Source organism: Stenella coeruleoalba, assembly GCF_951394435.1.
Source record: "Stenella coeruleoalba genome assembly, chromosome: 9".
In the NCBI taxonomy this organism is placed as follows: Eukaryota; Metazoa; Chordata; class Mammalia; order Artiodactyla; family Delphinidae; genus Stenella; species Stenella coeruleoalba.
The window spans coordinates 66,133,431-66,151,141 of NC_137155.1; the positions used below are offsets into that span (position 1 = coordinate 66,133,431).

At 39.1% G+C, this 17,711-nt stretch overlaps 1 protein-coding gene across 12 annotated transcripts in view; it reads left to right on the forward strand.

The window, feature by feature from the left end:
- Nucleotides 1-16,905, forward strand: part of DNAJB9 (DnaJ heat shock protein family (Hsp40) member B9) — a 714,883-nt gene extending 697,978 nt beyond the window's left edge. For 11 of the 12 annotated variants that reach the window (XR_013829608.1, XR_013829609.1, XR_013829610.1 and 8 more), the window contains 2 exons: nucleotides 4,741-4,873; nucleotides 16,584-16,905. The gene's annotated coding sequence lies outside the window, so the exon portion shown is untranslated. Of the gene's footprint in view, nucleotides 1-4,740; nucleotides 4,874-16,583 lie in introns of those variants that run through there. The other variant, XR_013829623.1, reaches the window with a different exon arrangement.
- The last annotated feature ends 806 nt before the right edge of the window (nucleotides 16,906-17,711 follow it).

A 17,711-nucleotide genomic window follows, 5' to 3' on the forward strand; every position in this document is an offset into this window, starting at 1 on the left:
CCTTTCCTGACTTGCTCTCCTTCTGCATCCTGCTTCCCTCTCGGCCCCTTCTCCTGAGAGCCCTCCCCTCCGTACATCACTTTCACCAAGTTTCTAGCTCAGGCTCTTCTTCTTAGGGAGTCTAGTCTACAAAAAAATTCCAAAACGTTTACAATTAGCAAGTTATGGATTGCTAAATATAGTCAGAATGAAAGACAGACATGAAAGATTACAGCTTGAAAAAAAAATAAAATTCAAAACAAGACTCAGAACTTCTCTTTCAGCCTTGATGGGTTAACTGGCACTTGACTATGTTCCCATACTGGGCGTTTGACAACAGACAGCAAAGGATGATGAATCCTCAAGAGAAGTGAGACATACAGTTTAAGCCTCATGTTTGTGTTGCCTTTCTCTCTGGGGGAACTCTGACAGGACAGTGTGGAGGTAGAGCCTAAGAAGAGAACAGCGTTGCTAAGCTGAGGTGGTACAGATCAAAGTTTGAAGCTTCCGAGGTGACTGTGGAGCAGAGTACACGAGGAAAGGCTGCTGAGCAGAGGAAGGCATAAGAGGTCTGGTGCGGGGGGGCAGGGGTTTACCTTCAGGCATTTGGCCAAAGGCTGGCCTGTGCATGCACAGAGCAAAAAACTCAGCAAGCTCTAACAAAGACTGGCTGCTGTAGGGCTAGAAATAGCTCAGAGATGCAGCAGGTTATTCAGTGCCAGAAGATGTTGGCGTTCCAATCCAGACAGGGTGGAGAGAATTACTGATGACCTCAGGCATTCAGTGAAACACCATAAAAATTGTTACCAGGTGGTTTAAGGCTATAGAAGTGGGAAACTAGGAAAATGATACATAGAGAACTGGAGCAGTTGGTCAGTCTCACCTGGGAGAGAACTGGAGCAGTTGGTCAGTCTCACCTGGGAGTAGGGTGAGCCCTGCCTGTGGAAAGCACAGAAGTTTCAGGTAGATTTGAATCCAGGTCAGGTATGTAGGCATCCAGCAATGAGTTAAAGTGAACTGTGTGATGGAGGAAGAAGAAAGTGGAGTAGGACAAACAGGCTCAAGAGGGCTATTAAAGAGTGAAGCAGGGGATGAGGCAAGTTCAGGGCAGCGTGACCAGAACTCAACTTTGAATGTACCGGTGCCTCCCCACCTCTCCACCTCCGTTCCCAACCCTGTGTTGCCATTCTTAATATGACCCAGTCACATAGAAGTATATTTTGAGTCCATACATGTTACGATTTTTCTGTGTGGCTGCAGATTATTTTCATTGCTTGTTAACTTTTGCAGGCATCAGAATCAATGGGGAAACCCCTAGAATTTCTGATTCAGTAGGTTTGGATTAGGGCCCAAGAATCTGAATTTTTATCATGGTCACAGGTGACGCTGACACTAGGCCAGGAACCACATTTTAAGCATTACTGGGCTCTATTATAGTGGCGGAAGAGGACAGAGAAATCTTAATTCACTGAACTCCCTTTCAGGGGAGTATGTTATATTTTAGGAAGAAATACTTGTGTTTCGGGAGAGGAATCAAAATTCATGCTTAATAAAATGCCATAAAATTCAGGAGAGTCCTGTTCATTAGAAACCCTTTTTGCTTTGCTGAGCTCTGGCATGAGTTGGGACATGCATGTCTGTGGAGAAAAAGGGGGGCTAAACTTAACCTCTCAACATTAAATGGAGAAGAGGAATTAAAAGATCTCAGGAATAAATGGAGGGGAGAGGGGCCAGGAAGGCTTTGTGCAGAGAGGGAAGAGAAGCAAAAATAATTCTCTGGTAATGCAGACTTTAAGGTGGAACTTAGCAAATGGAAAATGTATAAAGGATTTTTAAGTAATTAGTTCTGGGTGATGAATTATCAGAAATGCCATGGGGCAAGAGAACGCTCTGCAAAAATGGAAAATTCTGCTGTCTGAACGCAGGAATTAGAGGATAATGGGGGAGCTGATGACTGGTTAAAGTGGCCTCATAAAAAAATGATTAAAATAACCATTTTATCATTTATGAATCATAAATGGAATCATAATGGAATCATAATGATGTTTATTCCTGTCGTATTTAAACATTTGAAATGTATGCACTACTTTTCAAATGAAATAGACACTTCAAAGTTGTCATTTGCTAGGAAAGTAGAACAAAAAATCTCAAGAGCTTTGGGGGCAAGTATATCAGGTAAGAATAAATATTTCTTCAAACGATGAAAAATAAACAAGTTCCAGCTCATTTAATATCCAGCATTTCTAGAGACACATTAAAATCAAGGTCATGATATCTAAGAATATTCCCTGTGCATAGCCATTAATTCCTAAATTTATTCATCTTTGCTGAAATAACAAAGTACTGACTTGACTAGTTAATTAAGCAAGACAGATGAGAAATATTCTGCTCAAACAAAATAATAAATAAGCCAGAGATATTTGTTTGCTTTTTCATAAAAATTTCGACTCCTAAACTAATCTTAAAGTATATACTTTTTAAGAAAAAAATGGAAATATAGAAATTACAAATTGTAAAATCACCTATAGTACCAACAAGGATAGCTGTTTAGGGATATTATTTACCTATACCCATTCTCATAGGCATCATATACAAAAACTCTTAAAATTCTCCATATTCGAAATTATTTCACATATCATTCCATTTTTACATTTTTATTTAATTTTGTGCTTTAGTTATTTCTCAAAAAAATAATATATTCTTACAGTTTATTGCTTTTTCTGCAAATAAAATACATGTTTTCTCTTAATGGGTAATTTTTTTAATGTATGTTAATATCTAGTGTGTCTTTTATGTATTATTTTTCATGATATTTAAAATTATTTTAATTATAGTATTTATTATATAGGTATATCTTTGCTTTTTTGCTCTTGTCTTAAATGATTGAGTTTATACTATAGCTTTAAATAATACACGATTAAATTTATGATTTTCAAAATTTCCATATTCAAGAACAATTTCATTATTTATGACTCCTCTTAATCTAGGATAAATTTAGCTTAATACTCTCTTGCTCCACAGTTTCCTTCTTTGCAGTAAGATCTGTGTTTCTAGACTTGTATCATTAACTTTATGTAATCATCCTGTAAGATTCAATATTGGTCTTTTTCTTTTGCACTTTTGTTACCATGTTGCTCATTATTTTTGTCATTATTCTGCTGCCTAGCATAGTCCTTGGCCTAATTCGTGCTCAAAAAATATACTGAATGAATGAGTGATCTAAACTTAATTTTAAATATAACGAATAGCCATCACAGAGATGATGAGAGATAGAATCAGGCTTATGCCATTCTATAAATCCAGACTTCTCTGTTTTAGAGTTAATGTTTTCAGTTAGGGAATTTTTGGGACCAGGTAACAAAGATCATTTTTAAATGTTGTGTTATTTTGCATATTAAAAAATCTCTTTAGACTGTCTTTACACATTGATGGTAGGTTATGAAAATGTAATAAACCAGAATTACTTTACATTCCCTAAAAATGGTTATGTTTTTATGCATGAGAATTTATTATCTTATTTTCTTTATTATCAAAATGTAAAACTTTTCCAGAATATGTCAAACTCATGTTATTTTTGCATTATTTGAGCCTAGAATATAGTGAATTCTTACAGTCAGTAGGTTAGTTAAACACAGACACACACAGTGGGAATATTTTTGAATATTTCTTTTGTTTTTTCTTTATTTTTCTATTTTATTTATTCAAGCTTATTTTTCAGAAATGTAGTTTACCCATGATGTGAAACTATATTCTCTGTATATTTTCTATATGTTATCAGCTTTTCATATCCATTATGTCTTTCATAGTTATCATATTTTAAAGATATTTTCAGTCTGTTTCCCAAATTGCTGATTTGACTTTGTGTTGGTTCATTCTGTTCTTTCTTAACTCATGAAAATATTTTTTCTGTTTTCATCTTTAATTTCTTAGCATTGTTGCATATATATCATAATACTCTTTTAAATTTCATTTTTAATATTTTATTTCATGAATTTTTAAAATATTCTGAAAACTCAAAATTGATATAGTTTTACACGTCATATTCTTTCCTGTCATAAATATTTTTATAGGTTTACTTCTGCTTATTTTAAGAAAATGGCTCTATGCTTAGTTGTGGAATATTTTATAGGCCGCCCAGCCCTACACACACCCTCACCTCCCAAGTCTGTATAGCCTAGAAGCAGTAGAGATCTGTTCTGACCAAGAAGCTGCTGACAGGATGTCTATGTTCTGTACTTCCATGTATCTTTACTTTACTTTTAAGTTAAATTATTTAGATAACTCTTACATAGGCCCTACTTTATATTAGGCGTTTATAGAATGCAGCTCTGTTTGCCTGAGGTGAGAATTATGTATTTTTCATTCCTGGTTCCTGTCATAATTTAAAGGAATCTGTATGTCTTCTTTTGCATGGAAACACAGTTCTCTCTGGAGTGTACAGCTCTGTATGCTCATCTTGTTTTTACTTTACATGACTTAACTCAGAATAAAATGTACCGTCACAGATTCCCTTCTGTTTCAGACTGTGTTGCTTTACAGAGAAATGTCGGATCTACAAATACATAATAAATATTGAGACTGAGAGATGGAAAGTGGTTCTGGTGGAACAGGCACTGACTTTAATGTTGAAGCAAGAAGTGAGGTTGGGAGGAAGTCTCCTGTTTTCCCCCTTTCCAGTTGTTTTATTATTTCAGAAGTCTAGGTATGAGTTGGTTTCTTACAATGTCTAAAAACAATCCACTCATTTATTTATAACTTCAGTTATCTCAGGTGAAAGAAGCAGCATGGTCAAATGCCTTTTGGTCTGAGGAATCATGGAAATTGAATGGACTGAAAGATAGCCAGCTATGCTGTAGAACCCAAAGCAAGGAAGAGTATGATACAAAAGGAGACGGTAAGATGGAATAATACAATGCATTCTAACAGGCATAAAATATCAAATATTTTTAAGGAATTTTGCCTTTCTCGTAAGAACAGTGGTGATCTGTTAATTTCCAATGGGTTTCCAATGGGTTACTTAGAGTAAAATGCAAATTATTTTCCTTGATAGATCAAGTTTTATGTGATAATAACCTTTGCCTACCTCCCTGGAGCCATGCATGCCATTTCCTCTCTTACCTGCTTTAGCAACATAGCTGCTATTTCCGTTTCTCAAAGTTAGATCTCACCTTAGGGTTTTTGCGCCAACTGTTCATCTGTTAGGAATTTTTTATGTTGATTTTCATATGGTTAATTATTCTTGTGATTCATTTAGAGAGATATTCCCTGACTCGCTACCTCCCCTTTAAATTATCCTTTCGCATTAACTAGCTGAAATTTTCTGCAGAGTCCTTATCAACTGCTATTTGATTTTTCTATTTTAACATCTTTATTGGGGTATAATTGCTTTACAACGGTGTGTTAGTTTCTGCTTTATAACAAAGTGAATCACTTATACATATACATATGTTCCCATATCTCTTCCCTCTTGCGTCTCCCTCCCTCCCACCCTCCCTATCCCACCCCTCCAGGCGGTCACAAAGCACCGAGCCGATATCCCTGTGCCATGCGGCTGCTTTCCACTAGCTATCCACCTTACGTTTGGTAGTGTGTATATGTCCATGACTCTCTCTCGCCCTGTCACAGCTCACCCTTCCCCCTCCCCATATCCTCAAGTCCGTTCTCCAGTAGGTCTGTGTCTTTATTCCAGTCTTACCCCTAGGTTCTTCATGACACTTTTTTTTCTTCTTAAATTCCATATATATGTGTTAGCATACGGTATTTGTCTTTTTCTGTCTGACTTACTTCACTCTGTATGACAAACTCTAGGTCTATCCACCTCATTACAAATAGCTCAATTTCATTTCTTTTTATGGCTGAGTAATATTCCATTGTATATATGTGCCACATCTTCTTTACCCATTCATCCGATGATGGGCACTTAGGTTGTTTCCATCTTCGGGCTATAGTAAATAGAGCTGCAATGAACATTTTGGTACATGACTCTTTTTGAATTATGGTTTTCTCAGGGTATATGCCCAGTAGTGGGATTGCTGGGTCACATGGTCGTTCTATTTGTAGTTTTTTAAGGAACCTCCATACTGTTCTCCATAGTGGCTGAACCAATTCACATTCCCACCAGCAGTGCAAGAGTGCTCCCTTTTCTCCACACCCTCTCCAGCATTTATTGTTTCTAGATTTTTTTTTTGATGGCCATTCTGACTGGTGTGAGATGATATCTCACTGTAGTTTTGATTTGCATTTCTCTAATGATTAGTGATGTTGAGCATTCTTTCATGTGTTTGTTGGCAGTCTGTATATCTTCTTTGGAAAAATGTCTATTTAGGTCTTCTGCCCATTTTTGGATTGGGTTGTTTGGTTTTTTGTTATTGAGCTGCATGAGTGCTTGTAAATTTTGGAGATTAATCCTTTGTCAGTTGCTTCACTTGCAAATATTTCCTCCCATTCTGAGGGTTGTCTTTTGATCTTGTTTATGGTTTCCTTTGCTGTGCAAAAGCTTTGAAGTTTCACTAGGTCCCATTTGTTTATTTTTCTTTTTATTTCCATTTCTCTAGGAGGTGGGTCAGAAAGGATCTTGCTGTGATTTATGTCATAGAGTCTTGTGCCTATGTTTTCCTCTAAGAGTTTGATAGTTTCTGGCCTTACATTTAGGTCTTTAATCCATTTTGAGCTTCCTTCTGTGTATGGTGTTAGGTAGTGATCTAATTTCATACTTTTACATGTATCTGTCTACTTTTCCCAGCACCACTTAATGAACAGGCTGTCCTTTCTCCACTGTGCATTCCTGCCACCTTTATCAAAGATAAGGTGTCCATATGTGCATGGGTTTATCTCTGGGCTTTCTATCCTGTTCCATTGATGTATCTTTCTGTTTTTGTGCCAGTACCGTACTGTCTTGATTACTGTAGCTTTGTAGTATAGTCTGAAGTCAGGGAGCCTGATTCCTCCAGCTCCGTTTTTCATTCTCAAGATTGCTTTGGCTATTTGGGGTCTTTTGTGTTTCCATACAAATTGTGAAATTTTTTGTTCTAGTTCTGTGAAAAATACCAGTGGTAGTTTGATAGGGATTGCATTGAATCTATAGATTGCTTTGGGTAGGAGAGTCATTTTCACAATGTTGATTCTTCTAATCCAAGAACATGGTATATCTCTCCATCTATTTGTATCATCTTTAATTTCTTTCATCAGTGTCTTATAATTTTCTGCATACACGTCTTCTGTCTCCTTAGGTAGGTTTATTCCTATATATTTTATTCTTTTTTTTGCAGTGGTAAATAGGAGTGTTTTCTTGATTTCACTTTCAGATTTTTCATCATTAGTATATAGGAATGCCAGAGATTTCTGTGCATTAATTTTGTATCCTGCTACTTTACCAAATTCATTGATTAGCTCGAGTAGTTTTCTGGTAGCATCTTTAGGATTCTCTATGTATAGTATCATGTCATCTGCAAACAGTGACAGCTTTACTTCTTCTTTTCCAATTTGGATTCCTTTTATTTCCTTTTCTTCTCTGATTGCTGTGGCTAAAACTTCCGAATCTATGTTGAATAACAGTGGTGAGAGTGGGCAACCTTGTCTTGTTCCTGATCTTAGTGGAAATGCTTTCAGTTTTTCACCACTGAGGATGATGTTGGCTGTGGGCTTGTCATATATGGCCTTTATTATGTTGAGGAAAGTTCACTCTATGCTTTTCTGCAGGGTTTTTATCATAAATTGGTGTTGAATTTTGTCAAAAGCTTTCTCTGCATTTATTGAGATGATAATATGGTTTTTCTCCTTCAATTTGTTAATATGGTTTATCACATTGAAAGATTTGCGTATACTGAAGAACCCTTGCATTCCTGGAATAAACCCCACTTGATCATGGTGTATGATCCTTTTAATGTGCTTTTGGATTCTGTTGGCTACTATTTTGTTGAGGATTTTTGCATCTATGTTCATCAGTGATATTGGCCTGTAGTTTTCTTTCTTTGTGACATCCTTGTCTGGTTGTGGTATCAAGGTGATGGTGGCCTCGTAGAATGAATTTGGGAGTGTTCCTCCCTCTGCTATATTTTGGAAGAGTTTGAGAAGGATAGGTGTTAGCTCTTCTCTAAATGTTTGATAGAATTCGCCTGTGAAGCCATCTGGTCTGGGCTTTTGTTTGTTGGAAGATTTTTAATCACCGTTTCAATGTCAGTTTTTGTGATAGGTCTGTTCATATTTTCTATTTCTTCCTGATTCAGTCTTGGCAGGTTGTGCATTTCTAAGAATTTGTCCATTTCTTCCAGGTTGTCCATTTTATTGGCATAGAGTTGCTTGTAGTAATCTCTCATGATCTTTTGTATTTCTGCAGTGTCAGTTGTTACTTCTCCTTTTTCATTTCTAATTCTATTGATTTGAGTCTTCTCCCTTTTTTTCTTGATGAGTCTGGCTAGTGGCTTATCTATTTTGCTTATCTTCTCAAAGAACCAGCTTTTAGTTTTATTGATCTTTGCTATTGTTTCCTTCATTTCTTTTTCATTGATTTCTGATATGATTTTTATGATTTCTTTCCTTCTGCTAGCTTTGGGGCTTTTTGTTCTTCTTTCTCTAATTGCTTGTGGTGCAAGGTTAGGTTGTTTATTCGAGATGTTTCCTGCTTCTTAAGGTGAGCTTGTATTGCTATAAACTTCCCCCTTAGAACTGCTTTTGCTGCATCCCATAGGTTTTGGGTCGTTGTGTCTCCACTGTCATTTGTTTCTAGGTATTTTTTTATTTCCTCTTTGATTTCTTCAGTGATCACTTCTTTATTAAGTAGGGTATTGCTTAGCCTCCGTGTCTTTGTATTTTTTACAGATATTTTCCTGTAATTGATATCTAGTGTCATGGCATTGTGGTCAGAAAAGATACTTGAAACAATTTCAATTTTCTTAAATTTACCAAGGCTTGATTTGTGACCCAAGATATGATCTTTCCTGGAGAATGTTCCATGAGCACTTGAGAAAAATGTGTATTCTGTTGTTTTTGGATGGAGTGTCCTATAAATATCAATTAAGTCCATCTTGTTTAATGTATCATTTAAAGCTTGTGTTTCCTTATTTATTTTTATTGTGGATGATCTGTCCAGGGGTGAAAGTGGGGTGTTAAAGTCTCCTACTATGAATGTGTTACTGTCTATTTCCCCTTTTATGGCTGTTAGTATTTGCCTTATGTATTGAGGTGCTCCTACGTTGGGTGCATAAATATTTACAATTGTTATATCTTCTTGGATCGATCCCTTGATCATGATGTAGTGTCCTTCTTTGTCTCTTCTAATAGTCTTTATTTTAAAGCTTATTTTGTCTGATATGAGAATTGTTACTCCAGCTTTCTTTTGATTTCCATTTGCATGGAATATCTTTTTCCATCCCCTTACTTTCAGTCTGTATGTATCTCTAGGTCTGAAGTGGGTCTCTTATAGACAGCAAATATATGGGTCTTATTTTTGTATCCATTCAGCCAAACTGTGTCTTTTGGTGGGAGCATTTAGTCCATTTACATTTAAGGTAATTATCGATATGTATGTTCCTATTCCCATTTTCTAAATTGTTTTGGGTTTGTTATTATAGGTCTTTTCCTTCTCTTGTGTGTCTTGTCTAGAGAAGTTCCTTTAGCATTTGTCGTAAAGCTGGTTTGGTGGTGCTGAACTCTCTCAGCTTTTGCTTGTGTGTAAAGGTTTTAATTTCTCCATCAAATCTGAATGAGATCCTTGCTGGGTAGAGTAATCTTGGTTGCAGGTTTTTCTCCTTCATCACTTCAGTATGTCCTGCCACTCCCTTCTGGCTTGTAGGGTTTCTGCTGAGAGATCAGCTGTTAACCTTATGGGGATTCCCTTGTGTGTTATTTGTTGTTTTTCCCTTGCTGCTTTTAATATGCTTTCTTTGTATTTAATTTTTAACAGTTTGATTAATATGTGTCTTGGCGTATTTCTCCTTGGATTTATCCTGTATGGGACTCTGTGCTTCCTGGACTTGATTAACTATTTCCTTTCCCATATTAGGGAAGTTGTCAACTATAATCTCTTCAAAGATTTTCTCCCTTTCTTTTTCTCTTCTTCTTCTGGAACCCCTATAATTCGAATGTTGGTGCGTTTCATGTTGTCCCAGAGGTCTCTGAGACTGTCCTCAGTTCTTTTCATTCTTTTTTCTGTATTCTGCTCTGCAGTAGTTATTTCCACTATTTATCTTCCAGGTCACTTATCCATTCTTCTGCCTCAGTTATTCTGCTATTGATCCCATCTAGAGTACTTTTAATTTCATTTATTGTGTTGTTCATCGTTGCTTGTTTCATCTTTATTTCTTCTAGGTCCTTGTTAACTGTTTCTTGCATTTTGTCCATTCTATTTCCAAGATTTCGGATCATCCTTACTATCATTATTCTGAATTCTTTTTCGGGTAGACTGCCTATTTTCTCTTCATTTGTTAGGTCTGGTGCATTTTTATCTTGCTCCTTTATCTGCTGTGTGTTTCTCTGTTTTCTCATTTTGCTTATCTTAATGTGTTTGGGATCTCCTTTTTGCAGGCTGCACGTTCGTAGTTCCTGTTGTTTTTGATGTCTGTGTCCAGTAGCTACGGTTGGTTCAGTGGGTTGTGTAGGCTTCCTGGTGGAGGGGACTAGTGCCTGTGTTCTGGTGGATGAGGCTGGATCTTGTCTTTCTGGTGGGCAGGTTCACGTCTGGTGGTGTGTTTTGGTGTGTCTGTGGCCTTATTACGATTTTAGGCAGCCTCTCTGCTAACGGGTGGGGTTGTGTTCCTGTTTTGCTAGTGGTTTGGCATAGGGTGTCCAGCACTGTAGCTTGCTGGTCGTTGAGTGAAGCTGGGTGCTGGTGCTGAGATGGAGATCTCTGGGAGATTTTCGCCGTTTGATATTATGTGGAGCTGGGAGTTCTCTTGTTGACCAGTGTCCTGAAGTTGGCTCTCCTACCTCAGAGGCAGAGCCCGACTCCTGGCTGGAGCACCAAGAGCCTGTCATCCACACGGTTCAGAATAAAAGGGAGAAAAAGTAGAGAGAATTAGCAGAAGTGTGGAGAAAGAAAGGAAGAAAGGAGGGAAGGAAGGAAGGAAGAAAGGAAGGAAGAAAGAAAGAAGGCAGGCAAGAAGGAAAGAAAGGAGGGAGGGAGGAAGGAAGGAGGGAAAGAAGGAAAAAAGAAAGAAGATACAGTAAAATAAAGTATAATAAAATTATTGAATTAAAAAATACTTATTTAGAAAAAAAAGGGACGGATAGAACCTTAGGACAAATGTTGGAAGCAAAGCTATACAGACAAAATCTTACACAGAAGCATACACATACACCCTCACAAAAAGAGGTAAAGAGGGAAAAATCATAAATCTTGCTCTCAGAGACCACCTCCTCAATTTGGGATGATTCATTGTCTAAAGGAGGGAAGAAAGGGAGGGAGGAAGAAAAGTATAATAAAGTTATTAAAATTAATTATTAAGAAAAAAATTTTAAACCATGGACGGATAGAACCCTAGGACAAATGGTGGAAGGAAAACTATACAGACAAGATCTCACACAGAAGCATACACATACACATTCACAAAAAGAGGAAAAGGGAAGAAAAATCATAGATCTTGCTCTCGAAGCCCACCTCCTCAATTTGGGATGACTCGTTGTCTATTCATGTATTCCACAGATGCAGGGTACATCAAGTTGATTGTGGAGCTTTAATCTGCTGTTTCTGCGGCTGCTGGGAGAGATTTCCCTTTCTCTTCTTTGTTCTCACAGCTCCCAGGGGTTCAGCTTTGGATTTGGCCCTGCCTCTGGGTGTACGTCGCTGGAGGGCATCTGGTTTTTTTTTGCTCAGACAGGACGGGGTTAAAGGAGCCGCTGATTCGGGGGCTCTGGCACACTCAGGCCGTGGGGGAGGGAGGGGCACTGCGTGCGGGGCGGGCCTGTGGTGGCAGAGGCCGACGTGATGTTGCACCAGCCTGAGGCCCGCCGTGCGTTCTCCCGGGGAAGTTGTCCCTGGATCCCGGGAACCTGGCAGTGGCGGGCTGCACAGGCTCCACAGAAAAGAGGTGTGGATAGTGACCTGTGTTTGCACACAGGCCCCTTGGTGGCAGCAGCAGCAGCCTTAGCGTCTCCCACCAGTCTCTGGGGTCCACGCTTTTAGCTGCGGCTCGCGCCCGTCTCTGGGGTCCGCGCTTTTAGCTGTGGCTTGTGCCCGTCTCTGGGGTCCGCGCTGTTAGCTGTTGCTTGTGCCCGTCTCTGGGGTCCGTGCTTTTAGCTGTGGCTTGTGCCTGTCTCTGGGGTCCACGCTTTTAGCCGCGGCTCGCGCCCATCTCTGGAGCTCCTTTAAGCAGCGCTCTTAATCCCCTCTCCTCGCACACCAGGAAACAGAGGGAGGAAAAAGTCTCTTGCCTCTTCGGCAGGTGCAGACTTTTCCCCGGTCTCCCTCCCGGCTAGCCGTGGCGCACTAAACCCTTCAGGCTATGTTCAAGCCGCCAACCCCAGTCCTCTCCCTGTGCTCCAACTGAAACCCGCCATTTGATATTTGTTCTTGTTTTCTTTTCATGTTTATTGTCTATCATCCCTATTAACATAAGTTCTATCAGAAGAGACATCTTGTTAACTTTACATCTCAAGGAACTAGAAAAAAAAGAACAAACTAAGCCCGAAGTTAGCAGAAGGAAGGAAATAATAAAAATCAGAGCAGTAATAAATGAACTAAAGACTAAAAGGACACTAGAAAAGATCAATGAAACTAAGAGGTGTTTTTTTAACACGATAAACAAAATAGACAAACCTTTAGCTAGACTCAACATGAAAAAAAGAGAGGAATCAAATATACAAAATTGGAAATGAAAGAGACAGCACTACAACTCAATCATGAGAGACTACTATAAATAATTGTACTCCAAAACTGGACAACCTAGAAGAAACGGATGAATTTCTGGAAATATACAACCTATTAAGACTGAATCATGAGAAAATAGAAAATCTGAACACATCAGTTACTACTGAGGAGATTGAATCAGTAATCAAAAATCTCCTAACACAAGTCCAGGACCATAAGCATTCACTATTGAAATCTACTCAACATTTAAAGAACTGATACCAATCCTTCTCAAACTCTTTCAAAAATAGAAGAGGAGGAAATGCTTCCAAATTCATTTACAAAGCCATAACAAGATAAGGATACTAAAAGAAAAGAAAAGAAAATTAGAGGACAATATCCCAAATGAACGTAGATGCAAAAATCCTCAACGAAATATTAGCAAACTAAATTCAACAGCACATTAACAGCATCAAACACCATGATCAAATGGAACTTATTCCAGAGATGTAAAGATAGTCCAATATCTGTAAATCAATAAATGTGATGCACCACATTAACAAAATGAAGGATAAAATCACATATTTTCAAGAGAAATAGAAAAAGCATTTGACAAAATTCAACATCCATTTATGATAAAAACGCTCACCAAAGAGGGTATTACCACGAGGGTACATACCTCAACATGATAAAGGCTATGTATGACAAGCTCACAGCTAAGATTATATCAATAGTGAAAAGTGAAAATTTTAACCTCTAGGATCAGGAAGGAGACAAGGGTGCCCACTCTCACCACTGCTATTCAAGATAGTATTGGAAAACCTAGTCATAGAAATCAGGCAAAAAAAAGGAAATAAAAGAGATCCAAAGTGGAAAGGAGGAAGTAAAACTGCCACTGTTTGCAGATCGATCACATAATACTTTATCTAGAAAACCCTAAACACTCTAACAGACTATTAAAACTAGTAAACCAATACAGTAAAGTTGCAGGATACAAAGTCAGTATACAGAAATCTATTGCATTTGTATACATTAACAATGAACTAGCAGAAAGAGAAATTTTTTTAAAAATCCAATTTACAAATGAATCCAAAAAAAAAAAAAAAAGGTTAGGAATAAATTTAACCAAGAGATGAAAGTCATACTCTGAAGACTATAAGACATTGATGAAAGAAATTGAAGACCACACAATAAATGGAATGATAGCTCATCTTCATAAATAGGAACAATTAATATTGTTAAAATTTCCATACTGTCTGAAACTGTCTATAGATTCAATGCAACCCCTATGAAAATATCTGTAGCATTTTTCACAGAACTAGAATAATCCTAAAATTTTTATGGCACCACAAAAGACCTGGAATAGCCAAGACAATCTTGAGAAAGAAGAACAAAGCCGTAGGTGTGACACTCCCTGATTTCAAACTATACTACACTACTAGCTACAGTAGTCAAAACAGTATGGTACTGGCACAAAAACATACACACAGATCAATGGAACACAAGAGAGATCCCAGAAATTAACCGACACTCATATTGTCAAAGGTGCCAAAAACATCCAATGGGAAAAAGACAGTCTCTTCAGTAAATGGTGTTGAGAAAACTGGACAGCTACATGTAAAAGAATAAAACTAGACCATTTTCATACACCATATGCAAAAATCAACTCAAAATGAATTAAACATTTTATATAAGGACTGAAACCATAAAAATCCTAGAAGAAAACATAAGCAATAACCTCCTTGACATTGGGCTTAGCGATGTTTTTGTGAATCTGACTCCAAAGACAAGGGAAACAAAAGCAAAAACAAACAAGTGGGACAACATCAACTAAAATGATTCTGCTCAGTGAAGGAAACTAAAATGCTTCAACAAAACTAAAAGACAACCTACCAAATGGTAAAAAATATCTGCAAATATGTCTGATAAGTGATTAACTTCCAGAATAAAGAACTCGTACAACTCAATATCAAATAAACAATCCAATTAAAAAATAGCCAAGAGGCCGGAGGGGAAGATGGCAGAAGAGTAAGATGCGGAGATCACCTTCCTCCCCACAGATAGACCGGAAATACATCTACATGTGGAACAACTCCTACAGAACACCTACTGAACGCTGGCAGAAGACCTCAGAACTCCCAAAAGGCAAGAAACTCCCCACGTACCTGGGTAGGGCAAAAGGAAAAAAGAAAAAACAGAGACAAAAGAATAGGGACAGGACCTGCACCAGTGGGAGGGAGCTGTGAATGAGGAAAGGTTTCCACACACTAGGAAACCCCTTCACGGGCGGAGACTGTGGGTGGCGGAGGGGGTAGCTTCGGAGCCGTGGAGAAGAACACAGCAACAGGGGTGCGGAGGGCAAAGCGGGGAGATTCCTGCACAGAGGATCGGTGCCAACTGGCACTCGCCAGCCCGAGAGGCTTGTCTGCTCACCCGCCGGGGAGGGTGGGGCTGCGAGCTGAGGCTGGGGCTTTGATTGGAGCGCAGGGAGAGGACTGGGGTTGGCTGCAGGAACACAGCCTGAAGGGGTTAGTGCAACACGGCTAGCCAGGAGGGAGTCCGGGAAAAGGTCTGGAGCTGCCGAAGAGGCAAGAGACTTTTTCTTTCCTCTTTGTTTCCTGGTGTGCGAGGAGAGGGGATTAAGACCGCTGCTTAAAGGAACTCCAGAGACGGGCGTGAGCCGCGGCTAAGAGCACGGACCCCAGAAACGGGCATGAGACGCTAAGGCTGCTCCTGCTGCCACCAAGGGGCCTGTGTGCGAGCACAGATCACTATCCACACCACTCTTCCGGGGAGCCTGTGCAGCCTGGCACTGCCAGGTTCCCGGGATCCAGGGACAACTTCCCTGGGAGAACCCAAGGCGGGCCTCAGGCTGGTGCAACGTCATGCCAGCCTCTGCCGCCGCAGGCTCACCCCGCACTTCACACCCCTCCTTCCCCCCTGGTCTGAGTGAGCCAGAGCCCCTGAATCAGCACCTCCTTTAACCCCGTCCTGTCTCAGCGAAAAACAGACGCCCTCCGGCGACCTACACACAGAGGCGGGGCCAAATCCAGAGCTGAGCCCCTGGGAGCTGTGAGAACAAAGAAAAGAAAGGGAAATCTCTCCCAGCAGCCTCAGAAGCAGCGGATTAAAGCTCCACAGTCAACTTGATGTACGCTGCATCTGTGGAAGTGGAATACCTGAATAAACAACGAATCATCCCAAATTGAGGAGGTGGACTTTAAGAGCAAGATTTATGATTTTTTCCCCTTTTCTTCTTTTTGTGAGTGTGTATGTGTATGCCTGTATGTGAGATTTTCCCTAGGGTTCTATCAGTCCGTGTTTTTTTGTTTTAATTTTTTTCTTAATAATTAATTTTAATTTTAATAACTTTCTCATATTACTTTATCTTTTTTCTTTTTTTTCTTTCCTTCCTTCCTTCCCTCCTTTAGACAATGAATCATCCCAAAATTTCTGATTTTTTCCCCTTTTCCTCTTTTTGTGAGTGTGTATGTCTATGCTTCTGTGTGAGATTTTGTCTGTATAGCTTTGCTTCCACCATTTGTCCGTTTTTTTCTTTGTTTTCTTAATAATTATTTTTAATAACTTTATTATATTTTACTTTATTTTACTTTATCTTCTTTCTTTTTTCCTTCTTTCCCTCCTTCCTTGCTTCCTCCCACTGTCCCTCCCTCCCTCAATCCATCCCTCCCTCCTTTCTTTCTTTCTTCTTTCCTTCTTTCCTTTCTTTGTTCCTTCCTTCCTTCTTTCCTTCCCTCCTTTCTTTCTTTCTTTCTTCCTATTTCTACTAATTCTTTCTATTTTATCTCCCCTTTATTCTCAGCTGTGTGGATGAAAGGCTCTTGGTGCTGCTGCCAGGAGTCAGTGCTGTGCCTCTGAGGTGCGAGAGCCAACTTCAGGACACTGGTCCACAGGACACCTCCCAGCTCCACATAATATCAAATGGCAAAAATCTCCCAGAAATCTCCATCTCAACACAGGCACCCAGCTTCACTCAATGACCAGCAAGCTACAGTGCTGGACACCCTATGCCAAACAACTAGCAAAACAGGAACACAACCCACCCATTATCAGAGAGGCTGCATAGAATCATAATAAGGCCACAGACACCCCAAAACACACCACCAGATGTGGACCTGCCCACCAGAGAGAAAAGATCCAGCCTCATCCACCAGAACACAGGCTAGTCCCCTCCACCAGAAAGCCTACACAAACCACTGAGCCAACCTTAGCTACTGGGAACAGACACCAAAAACAACAGGAACTACAAACCTGCAGCCTGCAAAAGGGAGACCCGAAACACAGTAAGATAAGCAAAATAAGAGGACAGAAAAAGACACAGCAGATGAAGGAGCAAGATAAACACCCACCAGACCTAACAAATCAAGAGGAAATAGGCAGTCTACCTTAAAAAGAATTCAGAATAATGATAGTAAAGACGATCCAAAATCTTGGAAATAAAATAGACAAAACACAAACAACATTTAACAGGGACCTAGAAGAACTAAAGATGAAACAAACAACGATGAACAGCACAATAAATGAAATTAAAAATACACTAGATGGGATCAATAGCAGAATAACTGAGGCAGAAGAACGGAGAAGTGACCTGGAAGATAAAATAGTGGAAGTAACTACTGTAGAGCAGAATAAAGAAAAAAGAATGAAAAGAACTGAAGACAGTCTCAAAGACCTCTGGGACAAAATGAAACAAACCAACATTCAAATTATAGGGGTTCCAGAAGAAGAAGAGAAAAAGAAAGGGACTGATAAAATCTTTCAAGAGATTATAGTTGAAAACTTCCTAATATGGGAAAGGAAATAGTTAATCAAGTCCAGGAAGCACAGAGAGTCCCATACAGGATAAATCCAAGGAGAAATACGCCAAGACACATATTAATCAAACTGTCAAAAATTAAATACAAAGAAAGCATTTTAAAAGCAGCAAGGG